The following is a 16,294-nucleotide window of genomic DNA, read 5'->3' on the forward strand; positions in this document are numbered from 1 at the left end:
CTGTCCAGCCTCTCTCTTTGTGTTGTCTTTTTATTTTCTCCTTAGATAGTCTTTCTCTTCATTTCTGTCTAGGACTCTGTATCTTAAGCTGTGGTGTCATTTTTGTTTTGTTTCTGTTTTTTAAATTAAGTCTCTCGTTGAGCCCTTGTGATGAATATATTAAATAAATACATTGGGTTTTTTTTTTTTTTTTAAAGAGGGAGATGGAGGAAGGTTTCTGTGTGGGGTGGCTGGCTGGGTGAAGAGTGCCAGGTTTAAAGGCAGGAGAAAACAGCCTACTTTGGGACACGTTGTGTTTGCAATGTAGGATGACAAGATGGAGATGTTCAATAAACTGTTGCTTAGATGGGTCTGTTGCTACGGGATGAGGTCAAGGCTGGAGACACAGCGTTAGGATTTGTCATCACAGAGGTAGAGGTTGAAGCCAGGGGTGTGGTTGAGATCTCCCAGGGGGGTTGTGCGGGATGAAGAGAGGAAGGCTGAAGACCAGTCGCCTACCTTCAGGGAACGAGCAGAGGAAGACGAACGAGAGACAACATTGCTTCCCTGTGAAATGCTGGCAGGGGCTGTGAAGCGTGAGTCAGGCCCTTTGAGCCCCAAGCAGCAGCCTGGGGTCAGTCTCACCAGCCACAATTTTCTCCTGAATGAACTTGCATCACTAACCTCAAAACTGCATTGTGAAATCCGCATCAGATTGCGTACTGGCAGCATCCTGGGGACAATGGGACTTGTAGCATCTTGGGCCTGGGAGTCCCGTCCACCTCCACCACATCTCTGCCAATCAGTTAGTTATCCAGCACCCCAGGCAAGGAACTCATAACTTCCCACGGCAGCCATTCCACCACTGAGCAAGTGAGAATATCAGAAAACCTTTTCTTACAAATGCAGTCTCACCAGGTTCAAGTTAAAGGAAAACAATAAAGCTATACTCCAGTGGCAATGACCCTGGGTAGAGTAAGATTCAAAAGGACTCTGTATTCTGGAAAATCTGTTTCTATTAATGTATCCACCGGCATCTTCCTGCTGGGGTTAGGGTCATGGCGTTTGACTCCCCCCAGGAAGCTACAGTGATTTCACTACCATTTGCACACTGGATGGGAATGTGCTCATCCGCTTCAGGCATTCTTCTGGCTTCATCAAGCAGTGAGTACTGCCCTGGAATTTGGCCAGTCTCTCAGGACTCAAGCAGTGCATGCCACAGCACAGATCCACCGGGCTGGACACGTGGGAAGAATGTGCGGCTGCTAGCTGAGAGCGAGCCCACTGCAACAAGGTGGGCACAATGCCATTCTGTTCAACAGTTTTTTCTAAATATTTATCTGCACCCGGCCCTGTGTGGGTCTCTGGAGAAGACAAAGGAAGAGAGATATGGTTAAGAAATGGCTCTCGTCCTTGGGGAAACTGGTGGGAGAAACAGACATGCAAGAGGGAAAGGTGGATGAACTTTTTTTTGCTTTTGCTTTATTTTTATAAGTTGCCAAACACCCACCTAAGCAGCCTCTGTATGATCTGAAATATGGAGATTTATGTTCTGGAAAACACATCAAGGAAAACTGCCCTTGAACCTCAATGGAAAGGGTCTGTTAAAACACCTGACATAGCATAAAACTCCAATATATGCTTGCCAACTAAAAAAACACATATCACTTTCTCCTGACTACAAGACATCCATTCCACTAGGAGACCTCAGACTGAGGATTCTTAGGAATTTTCCAAAATGTACTGACTTTGGAAGTAGATAGCTTCTGTCCAAGATGACAGAATAAGACTTTCTGATTCTACAAAATCCTTTTCCTTTCCCTTTGCCTATTATTATACATTGACACCCTCTCTTTTCTCTCTATGATTTCCATTATCTTCATCCTGTTACTTTTGACCCCCTATGATCATAAGGACTGCCTGGCCTACAGGCATGGAGTCCCACTGAGCATAGCATATGAACAGGGGGATTAACTTCACAGTAAAGGAGGAATGGGAATGAGCCCATGGCCATGGGATGCACTGTTTGATATCACATACTGCACCCGGAGGAGGAAGCCTCATAGAATGCTGAAACCCTTCTAAAGGCAAAAGGTACCATCTCTAAGGCAACAACCTGAAAGGAAGAATGTCGTCCTTCAGGACATAGTGTATTCATTAAATCAGAGACTGCTCTATGGTGGTGTGCCCCAGTAAGAAGCATAGATGCCCTGGGAACCAAGGGGTGGAAGCAGCAGTGGCCCCACTAATCATCAGTCCCAATGACCTACTGTAAGACTCTGTGCATCCCATCCCCACACCTTTGGGGCCTGCCGGGTCACACTTCCTCAATCTCCTACGAATCTGGTCAGTTTATTTTAAGTCTTCAGTTGGGACCTTTTTTTCCCCCAGGTGGACTTGACTGGAACTTACTGTTTGTTGTTGTTTTGTGGGGGTTTTTTTTTTTGTGTGTGTGTGTGTGTGTGAGTAAAGCAATAGAAGTTTATTTATTAAGATAAAGGAAAAGCTCTCAAGAGTGAGACAGGGTTGCGACAGGGTTGCCAACGAGGGCCTTTAGGGTTGGTCTTTTATAGAAAGCTAACCAGGGAACTTAAATCCTTTTAACATCTCTATTGATAACACCTTCAATGGCTTACTTCCTTTTTAGGGGATGGTTATTCTTTGTTGGTCACAGGTGATTATCATAAAGACACCCAGCCCACACGACCCACCCTGGGCACCTAAAAAACTTACTGTTTTATGAGGGGCACCTGGCGGTCTCAGTCAGAAGAGTGTGTGGCTCTTGATCTCAGGCTTGTGAGTTTGAGCCCCACACTGGGTGTAGAGGTTACTTAAAAATAAAATCTTAAGGACAGCTGGGTGGCTCATTCGGTTAAGCGTCTGCCTTTCGCTCAGGTCAGGATGCCAGGGTCCTAGGATAGAGTCCTACATCAGGCTCCCTGCTCAGTAGGGAGCCTGCTTCTCCCTCTGCCTGCCACTCCCCCTGCTTGTGCTCTCTTTCTCTCTCAATATGACAAATAAAATCTTTTTTAAAAATAAAATAAAATCTTTAAAAAAGTAAAATAGGGGCACCTGGGTGGCTCAGTCAGTTAAGCGTCTGATTTTGGCTCAGGTCATGATCTCAGGGTCCTGGGATCGAGCCCTACTTCAGGCTCCTTGCTCAGTGGAGAATCTGCTTGTCCCTCTGCTCCTCTTTCTGCTCATGCTCTCTCTCAAATAAAATCTTTAAAAATCATAAAATAAAATATCACTACACAAAAGAAAATTAACTGATTTGCTCATATTCTTGATTGTGGTGATGGTTTCACTGGTATATATGTATGTGTCATAACTCATCAAGTCGTACATTTTAAATAATTTACCTCAAAAGATCTGTAAAAAGAAAAAAAATGGAATAGTGATGTGAAATACATGACCTCAAAAATATTAAGATTTTAATAGGGATTCTGGTAAAAATATAGAAAGTAGATAAGAAAAATCAAGAAAACTTCATAGCAATAAGTATAGGCATGATTCAAAATTAACCAAATATATTTTCATAATAACTCTAACTACTCTCTTTAAAAGTTGGAATATCTTAAAGGCCTCTCCCAGTCCTCAAGTCGGGATGGGCTTGGGTGTGCAGGCTGGGGCAGGGCCTTGGGAGAGGGGATTGCTCTGTAAAATCAGGGAGAAGAATGACCATGCTGGGCAAAGGGAGGGCACCCGGCAGAGAAGGGAAAGGGACAGCAGGGTGGGATGCTGTGTGGGTGGAGGAGGGAGAGTTGAGAGCCCTTAGGGGCACAGCAACACAAAAGGGACTTTGGGAGGAAAATAATTAATCAGAGAGGATTTTGAAGTTGTTTGCCATGGTGTGTGCCCTGGGCCTCTTTCCCTCGGGTCACTCCTGCACTGTCTTTAGCAAAGGCTGCATTGCTCACTAGATCTTTTATATGAAAGTGGATTCTTCTGGGGATACTGAAGGGGGTGGGATGAGGTGTATGCCTGTGTTGATGCAAGACAAAAACAGATTATGCAGAGAAGCTGGAGTTGAAGACTCCAGTATGAATCCCTGGAAATGAGCAAAAATCTCCAGGACAACCCTAGGCCTTCAAAGGCTGTGGAACTGGTGGGGTCCAAGCTGAGCCAAAGGACTGTTAATATCTAGGTTCTGGGTGGGGAGAATAGGGAATAGCATGAGGAGCTATACATCTGACATGATGATAAAGATGGAGCTGGAAAAGAGGACGGCACACAGGGAGATGGGATTAGAAAGGGCTGGAGGGTTAAGGGATCTGCTGGGCTGAGAGGCTAGGAGTTCACCTTAAACTCTTTGTCCCCGCCCCAAACCACTATCCCAGAGAAACTGAGAGCCAGCCCCCAGCATGGATTGAGTCTTTTTTTTTCCTATCCCTCTTCCCACATTTCTAAATCAATTATGTTTGCCCAGAGAGACAAGTGAGATAGAAACTCTCAGGAAAGAAGAGAGAATCACCCTTGTGTGCAGGGCAGGGCTAGAGTAGAGATGAGAGCTTCTATCCAATACCCACAGACCACCTGTCTGGGTGCTGTACAGGGGTTCTGGGGAAAACCCAGTCATGCAATTTAGGGGCCATGGATTGAATTATTCCGAGAGTTCAGAAAACCGGGAGAACAGAGTCCTCAACATTTGTTCACCAGTCACCCTCCCATCTAGGTGTGTTGGCCCGGCCTTTCCTATGTGTTAGGGATAATCTGAGAGTTTCTAATCAGGTGCTAGAGTCCTAGTGCTGTCCTCATGGAGGAGAATCCTACCTTCTGGAGCAAATGCCATTTGAGATTTTGTGCCCTTCCTCAGGAGAGGTCTGCTAATTGAAGAAAATCAACTGAGGACCCTACACAGAAAACCCTTCTGTGAGGTTTTCTAAAAAAAAAGAAAAGAATAGAAAATACTTTTATCCACTTCACAAATGAATAAAAGGGAAGGAATGTAGAGCTCCATTAATGCATTATAGAAAAATTATCCATGAATAATGATCTATCCATGAATAATGCCTAGCGAGGAAAGAGTAAGAATGGAGTCCAAGCCCCTCATTCGTTCGTTTCTTTTCTTTCAGCATCAATGCAGAGGGAAGAAGAGGAACAAAGAGGGAGCATTTGCCTGTCATTCCAGAGCTCTCGAGAGTTAAGCTTATCACAGGGGAAGAGAGGAAAAAATAAAACGAGATCAGAGAGGGAGACAAACCATAAGAGACTCTTAATCATAGGAAACAAACTGAGGGTTGCTGGAGGGGAGGGACGTGGGCGGATGGGGTAACTGGGTGATGGACATTAAGGAGGACACGTGATGTAATGAGCACTGGGTATTATATAAGACTGATAAATCACTGACCTCTACCTCTGAAACCACTAATATATGTTGATTGAATTTAAATAAAAAGGAATAATTAAAAGAAGAGTTAAGCTTAGTCTCTCCTGTCCATGAGATCCAGGTCTACAGTCTCTGAGGATGTCAGCTGCTAGAGCCCACCCCTCTCTGAAAACAAAGCTCTCAGCAAGGAGACTCAGGAAGGAGTCAGAACCTAGAATGTTTTGGGGTTCTCTGCTAGGCCTGTCCACGGGAATGAAAAATGATGGAGCTGGCCAGTGGGTGTTGCCCACTAGGTGGCGGTGCAGTGGTAGACTATCTGGAGACCCGCCTTTTGGGTCCTGATTTGGGACAAATTGTTTTAACTTTCCTAAGGCTCATATTCCTTGTTGAGATTGGCCTGCATCCCTCACAACGTGGTTATGAGGATCTGATGGGATAAAGTAAAAAGCGCTATTCCATACTTGAGCCTGTCAGTTGTTGTCACTGACTGATCTTGTACACGAATGCTTGGGGATCTCAGAGTCCATAGTGTCCCAAAGGACCATTTTACTCAGCCTCCTAGAAGATCCCTTTGCTGTTCTCTTCACCACATGTGACTGAGTCTCCTGGTGTCCCAGGTTGGAGAGCTTGCCAGAAAGGAGCTCATGTGACATGGGACCTGCTAGCTCTTTGGAAAAGCAGGTATTTATAAGTCTCTTCTTGTTTCCCGTACTTCTATTCCTAGCACGGCCTATGTGGTTCCAGGGCCCCACTGCAGCCGAACTTGACATGCGAGGGCAAACTTATAGGGAGGGAATGTGAAAGAAATTTCTGCATGAGAAATGAAAGAAGTGTCATGAAGTCAGTGATGTAGGGGAATGTGACTCCTGCCAGGCCTGCTGGGTCCCCCATCCCCACTCTGCTCCCGGCTGTAGCTTGTACCTCCTGTCTTGTGCGGCCACCTGGGCTAACTTCTTAATGAGGGCAGCAAGATCCCTGCTGGGAGAGTCGTGACAGAGTGACTGTAGAAGCTGATCTTCTGATGTTTAGGGAGGCTGGGGAAGATGCTGCCCCCTCTGTGTCCCCTTTGTCTTCCACATCTCTGCCTGAGCCCTCCCCTCTCTCAGAGGCCTGTCTCTGGGGGATTCTGCAAGCAGGTGCATTGAGGTGGTAGCCTCTCCCTCAGTCCTGATATCTAAGAGCTCTTGAATACACAAGTCAGAAAAGGAGTGAATTTCCAGATTATGGAGGAGAAAGAATAGGAGGAGGGGTACTTCCCAAACAATTGAAGCACATCAGTGAAATCTTCTGGAACTACTTTAGTCTCTTGCTGACACATGGGACACTGAAGGCTCCCAACCCTTGTGGAGTAACATAAATAAATGCACAGTCCTCAGTTCCCAAACCCCAAACACTGGAGGAGAGGCGGGAGGCTCTTTGCAGCAGAAATGGAACCAGCTCTCCCAGGGTCTCCCTTCTCTGTACAGAGTCCTTGGGGGCTACTGTCCTGGTCTCTGGACAGGGTTGATCCCCACTAGTGTCTTCCTTTGTCTTATTTAGTGGATTCCCTAATGGGTCCAGTTCATATCCAGGCTAAAGAATCCCCACTGGCCTCAGCCCTTACCCCAGGCGCCCCCTTCAGTTTCTCTCCCACTATCTCAGCCCCAGTTAGGGCCCGTGGAGTGTCCTTTCCTAGACCCCAGGATGAAGTACAGACTCTCACCCAAGGGAAATTCAATCCCTGGATTGGCACTTATTGTAGAAGCAGCTGGAACATTTGTGATGTTTGCCTTCTTTTGTTCCAAAGATCTCAGGAAATCTTTAATTCTCTGGCTCCCAACAGTCCTCAGTATAACAGTACAGGAGACTCTCTGTCTCAAGTATCAGGCTCCATCCTTGATGGAGAATTTCCTAGCAAGGAGATCTGGGGGCAGCTGGAGCACCACCTTCAAAGCTTCATCCAGCACTGAGCCCATCTGGCACAGATATAGCCTCACAGCAAACCAGCAGGGACTTCTTGGCCAAAGGGCAAACGTGGATCTTCACAATCCTCTGTCACAAGTGCCAAAGCAGCAGGGAAGGATCTAGACCAGATGACATAGAGGCATCCAGGAAGTTTCCACGTGAGAGGCCTGGCAAAGTGCCAGCTAGGGAATGACCTACAAAGAGTATGGAGCATAGCCAAGGAAGTGCCCCACCCCCAATAATCTAGTATTTAGAAAGCTACCCCATGAGAAGCCTAGGGTCTGATTCTAAGGAGAGAGAAAGTGACTTGGTATGCCACTCAGGGAATGACTCATCAAAGGGTTCAAGGAAGAACCTAGACCAGATACAACTGGAAAACACCCTAAAGATTCACTTGGACAAAAGGTTGGGTACATAACTCCAGCAGGAGCCCTTGTAGGTGTGTGTAGTTCACGGCTTGTTGCCAACTGCCCCCTCCTCGAAGTACTATAGTTAATAGGAAACTGGAAATTTGGCACCTTCATGAATCAGGAACACTGTCTGAATACCTCTTGGAAGATTTCCTTCCTTGATCCAGGCATTAGATAAGTACTAGAAGTCCAGGTTATATGGTTTGGGGTACAGCCGAGGTAGAACTTACCTCTCAAGGTCCTTGAATCCATAAAATTGTTACATTGATAGAGACCCAATCATGATTTCTTCCCAGTCCGCTTTTCTCTCCCAGCCACCCATGTTTCAGGGATGGCTAAGCCAAGGTTGCTTATTAGCTCTTTGAAAGAAACCATTCATTGCACAGGTCTGGAGACAAGCTGATCACAAAAAAATGCAGTTCTTACCCTGGATAGTCCTTTCCCTGGCCTTCCAGTGTGAGCAAGGAAACCAGAGGGCCCTGAGATGTTGGTCATGGTTCACACAGGACCCTCAGTCCAAGGAGAAGAGAAGACAAACTTTTGCCCATCATCATGGACAAATCGTGGCACAATGTGACTATATGAAGGACAAGAGAGGCAGTCCAGAGTCACTCCTAGTCAAATGATGGCAGGACATGACCCAAGGGATAAGAGTGGAGTTGTGTACCCACAGACTCCAGCCATGGAGAAGCAGTGCCCCAGAGGCAGAGAACAGAAAGAATGTCTGGAGGGGATCCCCATAGAGGGGAGCATCTCCTTGGAGTTTCCACTTCAGGAAAAGGATATTGGGAGATTAATTTAGGGATTCCCTCAAGGGTCATATAATCCAGGGAGACAGTGAAGTCCAAGAAGACTCCAGCTGCTATATCATAATTGGAAGATGTTCTGAGAGTCAGTGAGCTGAGAGATGCTCAGAAATTGAAGGTCTGAGTGGCCAAGGGGCTCCAGTGGCCAAGTATTGCCCCCACCCCAAGTGTTGGTTGCCCAAGATCTGGAACAGCCAAGCCTTAAAGAGCAGCTTGCTGATGGACTGAGGTTCATATTGGAGATAGAGATGCAGAGCCAGCATCAGGGTTGTCCCACTGAAGTGCCCCCTGCCTTAGATAGCCTGCCTACTTAATTCCCTTGAATCTATAAATCAATTTGAGGAGAGTTGATATGTTAATGATACTATGTCTTCTGATTCACAAACATTGTAAATATCTCCATTTTTTCAATTTCCCTCAGCAATGTCCTGTAATTTTGTGTACAGACATCATACATATTTTGATAAATTTTATCCCTATTTCATAAGTTTATGTAAATGGCATTTTTATTTAAACTTCCAGTTGTTCATTACTAATACATAGAGATAAATTTTATTGTTTTTTGACCTTATATTCCATTTCTTTGTTAAACTCACTTATTAGTTCTAGTGGCTTTTGTCAATTTTGAATTTTCTTCATAGATCTGTTATCTGTAAATAGGAAAATTCTATTTCTTTCTTTTCAATTTGTATGCCTTTTCTTTCTTTTTCTTGCCTTACTGCATTAGCTAGTACCTCCAGTACAATATTGAACAGAAGTAGCGTGTGGAGACATCCTTGTCTTGTTCTTGATCTCAGGGTGGAAAGCATTCAGTCTTTCACCATTAAGTAGGTTGTTGGGTGTAGGTGTTTTGAGAATGCCCTCTACCAGACTGAGGATGTTCCCTTCCATTCCTAGTTTTGAGGGTTCTTTTAAACCAGGAATGGATATTAGATTTGGTCAAGCGCTTTTTCTGCATCTACTGAAATGCTTTTTTTTTTTTTAAAGATTTTATTTATTTGAGAAAGAGACAGAGTGTGCACAAGTGGGGAGAGGGGCAGAGGGAGAGGGAGAAGGAGAAGCAGACTCCCCACTGAGCAGGGTATGCAAAGAGGGGCTGGATCCCAGAACTCTGGGATCATGACCTGAGCCAAGGGCAGATGCTTAACCAACTGAGCCACCCAGGCGCCCCAGTTTTTTTCTCTCTTAGTTTATAAATATGATGACTTACATTGATTTTTTAAAAATGTTAAACCAACCACACATTCCTGGGATAAATCTTACTCAGTCATGATGTTTTATCCCTTAATATATTGTTGGATTACATTTCCTAAAATTCTGTTTAAAACTTTTGCAACTATACTCACACAAGAGATATTGGTCTGTAGTTTTCTTTCTTGTAATAGTTTTGTTTGGTTTAGGTATCAAGGTAATTTTGGGATCACAAAATGAGTTGAAAAGTATTCCTTTTCATATTTTCAAAGAGTTTGTTCAGAATTTTTTTTTTCTTCCTAGAAGAACAGTTCTTGATAGAATTCCCCAGTGAAGCCATCTGCATCTGAAGTTTTCTGTGTGAGAAGGTTTTTAAATACAATTTGAATTTGATACAAGGGCTATTCAGGTTATTTATTTAACTAGATTTTGATAATTGGTATCTTTCATATTTTTTTATTCATTTCATCTAAGTTTTAAAATTTATTGGCATAAAGTTGTTCATAATACTCCCTTGAACTATCTGTAGAATCTATAGAGGTGTCACCTCTCATTCCTGATATTTTAATTGGGGTCTTTTTCTAATCAGTCTGGCCAGAAGTTTATCAATTTTATTGATCTGAAAGAACCAGCTTTTGGTTTTAGTGATTTCCTCTATTTTTTGTTTTCTATTTCATTGATTTCTGCTTTGATCTTTATTATTTTCCTCCTGCTGCTTACTTTGGGTTTGATTTGCTCCTTTTTGCTGTCATTTATCAGGATTTTAGCAGGTAGCAGAAACAAATGCGTGGATTCATGCTATGCTTATCCAGAAATCAGAGATGTGATTTGAGAGAAAGAGGTGATGAACTCATGTAGTCTGGTTTTCTGGCTCTTTTTCTTCTTTTTTTAATGGAACTGCCATTTGTAGATTCTCCTAGCTAAAAACTTTGAAGTTAGTATTTAAGAATGTTGGTTCTGCAGTTTGACAGACTCTGGATTTATATCCTAAGGGATTTATATCCCTTCCTAGCTATAAAGTAATTAAATGTCCCTGAGCCTCAGTTTGCTCATATGTACAATGGAAATAACATCATCTTTCCTTACAATGAGTTAACCATGTAAAGCTCCATACCTGACCCATAGAGCTTGACAAACATTAGCTATTATTTACTCTTTCATTATTTTTTATCACAAAAATCTATCCTACCCTAAAGACCACTTCATCATTTAAGGACTTTTTTTCATGTTAACCCCCCTGTTAGATAAACCAGATTTCTACTGCTCCCCTCAAGAGTTTGGTAGCTAAATACTAAAAGCTAGCTTTTGCTTTGTAACAAATCACTCTAAAATTAGTGCTTGAAACAAAATTTTTCCCCCTTATGTTTCTATGTATTGGCTGGGCAGTTTTTCTGGTCTAGGAACATTCAGAGCTAGATGATGTAGGTTACCTTCATTTGTATGCATTGTGACTGGTTCAAGGTCAGCTGAGACTCAGCCATTTATCTCTAATTATCCAGTAGGCTAACCCAGGCTTGTTCATGTGGTAGTAGAAGTATTCCCAAGAGGAGGAGAGGGCAAGTTCTGATGACCAAACTTCTCCCACCTTATGAACCAGTGGACATTTTGTGCTTGACTTCCCTAATTTTATGCCAATTGTTTTCCCCTTATAATCATTTGCAAACACTTTATACTCATGTTTTCTGACTATATATGAAAGGTATCTTTGAATGTGACGTTTTATCTCGGCCAAGATAGGATATGAGGCAAATAATTAAGAAAGAAAAATCTCCGGTTCTGATACAAGGGGATGCCTAGATAACCTGCCTAACCCCTCTGGGACTCGGTCCTGCCTTGGCTCTGCCAGTTCTCTCTGACCTCAACTCCTCCCTCAACCTAGGCAAGAGCCTGAGCCTCCGAATCATTTGACAGCCCCACTCCACCCACTACATAGGCTCTGCTCTGCCACCTGCCAACACGCCAACCTACCCTTCCTCCAAGTCTGCCCCACCTCCACCTCAGCACAGCCCCCTTACCCCATGGGCACAGCTGATCCCCAGCTCCAAGCTTCTCCTTTCTTGCTGAGCTTCCATTCCTCTGGTGGGTAAGGGCCAGCTCTGGAGATGCAGGAACAGCAATCCCCACCAGTCACATAGCCTGTGAGCTTACTAAATAATGCAAGTAGCCAGAGGATTCAGTGGGTGGAGCTGATGAGTGAACGGATCCTACAAGCAGAGACCCATCCCTTAGTCCAGATTGGATGAACTGTGCAGGCTGGGTGAATACAGGGCTAAGGTGCTCTCCTATGGCTCAGCCCTGTGCCAGCAACACCATCTGAATAGGTGCCTGTTTTCTGCCTGGAGGGACTATGTCTTATCCAAAACCCTCTCTCTGGAAGACAAGAAAACGCCAGTACACCCTCAGGGACAAGCCGTCGAGGCTCAGCCAGTTTACCTGCCTCAAACTGGCTCAGCTCTACAGCTGATGTGTGACCTGGGTGCTTTCTGGTTTTGTGATCCACATGTGATGCTCCAGAAAAAAGTAAAAATGTCTCTAACTCTATTTATCAGATTTGTGGGGGGGAGGAGGAGAGGACATATAGTTATGTATTTAGATACATAAATCTAACTTATTTAAGTTAGGACCTTTTACTCTCCTTATGCTCCACATATAAAAATAATGTGTTCATGATTAGAAAAAATTCACAACATAATGAAGAAAATAAAGTTCCCTTCCTCAATGAGCCCCCACAGACCAACCCCCAGAGGCAACCATCGTTAACCATATTTTTATTTATCCTTCCAGAAATTTTCTACATGTGTGTAAACATCGATTTGTATAACCTCATTTTACACAAATGAATAGGATATTTTAAAACATACTTAGTATTTATGTCATTTATAAGTTTTTCCACATGGCTCTATGACTAGATCCCTTCAAAAACACAGATAGTCCCTGATTTAGAAGCATGTGATAACCCAAAAACTTAATTTATAAAAAACCTTTCTGAAACTCAAAACACCTTTTCAGGTTGCTCAGGTCATGATCTCAGGGTCCTGGGATTGACCCCTGCATCAGGCTCCCTGCTCCGCAGGAAGACTGCTTCTCCCTCTCCCACTCCCCCTGCTTGTGTTCTCTCTCTCGCTGTCTCTCTCTCTGTCAAAAAAATAAATAAAATCTTAAAAAATAAATAAATAAAAACTGTTAACATTGAATAAAAAAGCTTTCTATATCTTGAATTTCATGAATTAATGAAGAATCTGAATAGAATTCTCAAGTGATTTACAAGGCAGCAGAGGTGGGATAACATCGTGTTACATCCAATCCCACCTTTTTTGTCAGCACAACATAAACACACCTTGACTCAAATTTGATTGGTTAGTGTGGTGGGAGTTCACTGGGCAAGCGGCTCCCTCCATCAAAAAATAGAGTAGATCACTGAATTTTTACCTCCTGTGGATACTGAAAAGGCTTTTCTTATGCCTGTTCACAGTCACATGCACTGACCTAAACCTTGAACCCTCTGTGAGTTGCACCTGCTGTAACCTACAAAGGTGGAGAAGGGGCAGGGAGTAGACTAGAGAGAATGCTGGAGAGTCACTTGATGACTACCTATATTAGGAGCCTTATTTTAACAGTAGCAGAAAATCCCTGTCATATTGAGCTTTAACTCTTCTGACTTGCCTGTTCTCTGTCGTAGAGAATAATTTCAGGGCATGACTACACTTTTCTCTTCTTATAAAAAAGAAATGCAGAGATTTTCCTGAAGCGTCTGGGCTGAATCAGGAAAGAAGGTCAAAAAGTGTGAGAAAGGGGTTGACCTGCTGATTGTACACACAGGCAAGGAAGGCAGTTCGTGATATATGTGCAATCCTAGAAGGGAAGGCCAGGTGGAAGGAAGATGTTGCCCTGAGCATGTGGCTTCATGTTGACTGGGTCCTTAAGGTGAGGGCACTCTGTGATATCTCCCCTAGCAAAGCATCCTATAACTTGCTAAAAGGAGTCCTTTAAAAAAAATTCTGTAATAAACAAAGAAAACAGAGGCTATCCATACCTTGTATTTGAAGGACCCCTTGGCTCCCCTGAGTCTGCTTGTCCAGGCAGGTGAGCCACAGCACAGTGGCAAAGAAAGGGTATCAATGATGACGGGCACAATTAAAATATTATCTACATTTGTAGACCACTGAAGTTCAGAAAATACTTTCCCAAGTATTATCCTTGTAACAACTCTGTGAGGGCAGGGATTTGGAGATGGGTGCAGTGACTTGCCCAAGATCACACAGCTAGCACAAGGCAGAGCAGAAAACGGCACTTGAAGTTTCTGAGGCTAAATTCAGTATTCTCCACATTTCCCATGCTGCTTCCCAGGAGGTTCCACAGAGATCTGGTAGGAAAAGGCATTTCTACTTGTATTCCTCCCCGTTCTTTATTTAGTGCTTGGATTCCCATGAACGTCACTCTAAGTGTCCTGCACTTATTAAGCACATGAAGCTGCTGACCCTCAAATAAACCAGCATGGTTTGCTGCGTATCTGCATCTGCATGGGGGAGACAGCAGAGCCACGCTGGGAAGGGAGCCAACTCTGGGGCCAAACTGGGTGGGTTGAAATCCTCAATGCATGGCTGACCAGCTGTGTGAGCTTCAGTATGTTACTTAACCTCTGATCAGTGTATGAGAAGCATGTAGCCCGGTGCCAAGGACATGATAGAAGTTCACTAACTGATACATATTTCACTCTTATTGAGTCTTCACCTACCTTCTTTGGGACTATTATCATAAAATGAAAACTACCAACAAGAGGTTGATTGGTATCTTCAATTCCACTCTCTTCTTTCAAAAAAAAAAAGTCACAAATACATAAACAGAGTGAACACCTTGTATATACATGCTCATGGGTCTGGCTAATGAGTCTATCTGGTTGTGCACAGCCTCCACATGCTGAAATAATCCATCCTAGCCCTTAAGCCAAGCTACAATTTAAAAATTTAATAAATGGCACTCATCCTCTAATCTCTTCCTATATGTGATTGACAAGCATCAGTGGAAGCATCTTGTGGAAGTTACTGTTTTGGAAAGCTGGGGTAAGTGGGCTGAAAGCCAAAATTACCTGAACAGCTTGAATTCCTGGAATTTATTTCCAAGTTAGTGAAAATAATCAGTTATCAAGGCCTCCCCCTACTGGCACCAAAAAACAAAGGCTAAAATTTAAAGTAGATAACATTTATGCATAGTAGAGTATTGTGTCCCTTTCTTCTTCTTCTGTTAAAGCTCCCACAACAGGGCGCCTGGGTGGCTCAGTTGTTTAAGCGACTGCTTTCGGCTCGGGTCATGATCCTGGAGTCCCTGGATCGAGTCCCGCATCGGGCTCCCTGCTCGGCAGGGAGCCTGCTTCTCCCTCTGACCCTCCCCCCTCTCATGTGCTCTCTCTCTCTCATTCTCTCTGTCTCAAATAAATAAATAAAATCTTTAAAAAAAAAAAAAAAAAGCTCCCACAACAAAAGGAATATAAGACTTACTTCAAACTATTTGTCTTTCTGGGGGATGGAAGTTCATGACTTAGAGATCCAAATTTCCTTACAACGGGACACTGAAAATACATGTGTAGAGACAAAAGCTCACACAGGGGATTCAAAGATTGGGGAAGAGGCTTAACATCATGTTAAATGGGAAAGAGCTGAAGGAAATGAGGGTGGCTCAGCAGAGACAGGACCGAGGGGTAGGGAGCTGGAATGGTATCTGACAGGCTAGCATGGGAGCATGATCAGCCTTATGCCATGTGGCCCCACTAGAGGGTGGAGTTACCAGAGAACAGATTTTATCTCACAGAAATGAAGAACATTTTAATAATGAGCACTATCATACATAAGGAACTACAAAGGGCAGGGGTGAAGGATCATCACTGACTGTGAGTGGGCAGAGAGAACTAAACTGGATTATATTTAGGATTTTAGTTCTAAAATCCTGAGAAAGTATGTTAAAACTCCAAACAACTGAATAGTCCTGTTGCTAGAAGGCTGGATGGTATCATCCTCAGACTATTTTTTCAATATTAAATATCAACATTTTGTGCTTCAAGCCCTGATTTAGTCTCAAAATAATTTTAAGAAAAAAGACATCAAAATCAAAATAAAGGGTAGATCATACCAATGTCAACTTCCTAGTTTTAACGTTATACTACAATTTATATAAGTTACCATAGGAAGAAGCTATGTGAAGAGTATACACGGCCTCTACACTATTTTTTGCACCTTCCTGTGAATCTATAATTATCTCAAAATAGAGATCTTTTAAAAATCAAATTAAAGATACTGCCCTGAGAGGTTCTAAGTAACCTCCAAGACAATCCAGTTTGGTTCAAGAGTGCAGTGTCATCAGCCACAAATGACTCTGTGCAAGTATCTACAAGCAGCAGGGCTCATTTCAAAACCATGATCAATCAGCTATTAAGATTTACAATTGTGATTAGGAAAGCCTGTCATGTTGACAGGTGTCTAATTTGGTTATGCTGATCGTAAATCTTCAGTTATCTCAGATCACATCATCAAAATCACCTATAGGCAATACATTCTTACAACTGCTTCTACATCATACTACACAGGAACCATGTACAGACTTAATTACTATATTTATCTAACTGTAACACAATAATGCACTCA

This window comes from Neomonachus schauinslandi, chromosome 13, assembly GCF_002201575.2.
Source record: "Neomonachus schauinslandi chromosome 13, ASM220157v2, whole genome shotgun sequence".
Classification (NCBI taxonomy): Eukaryota; Metazoa; Chordata; class Mammalia; order Carnivora; family Phocidae; genus Neomonachus; species Neomonachus schauinslandi.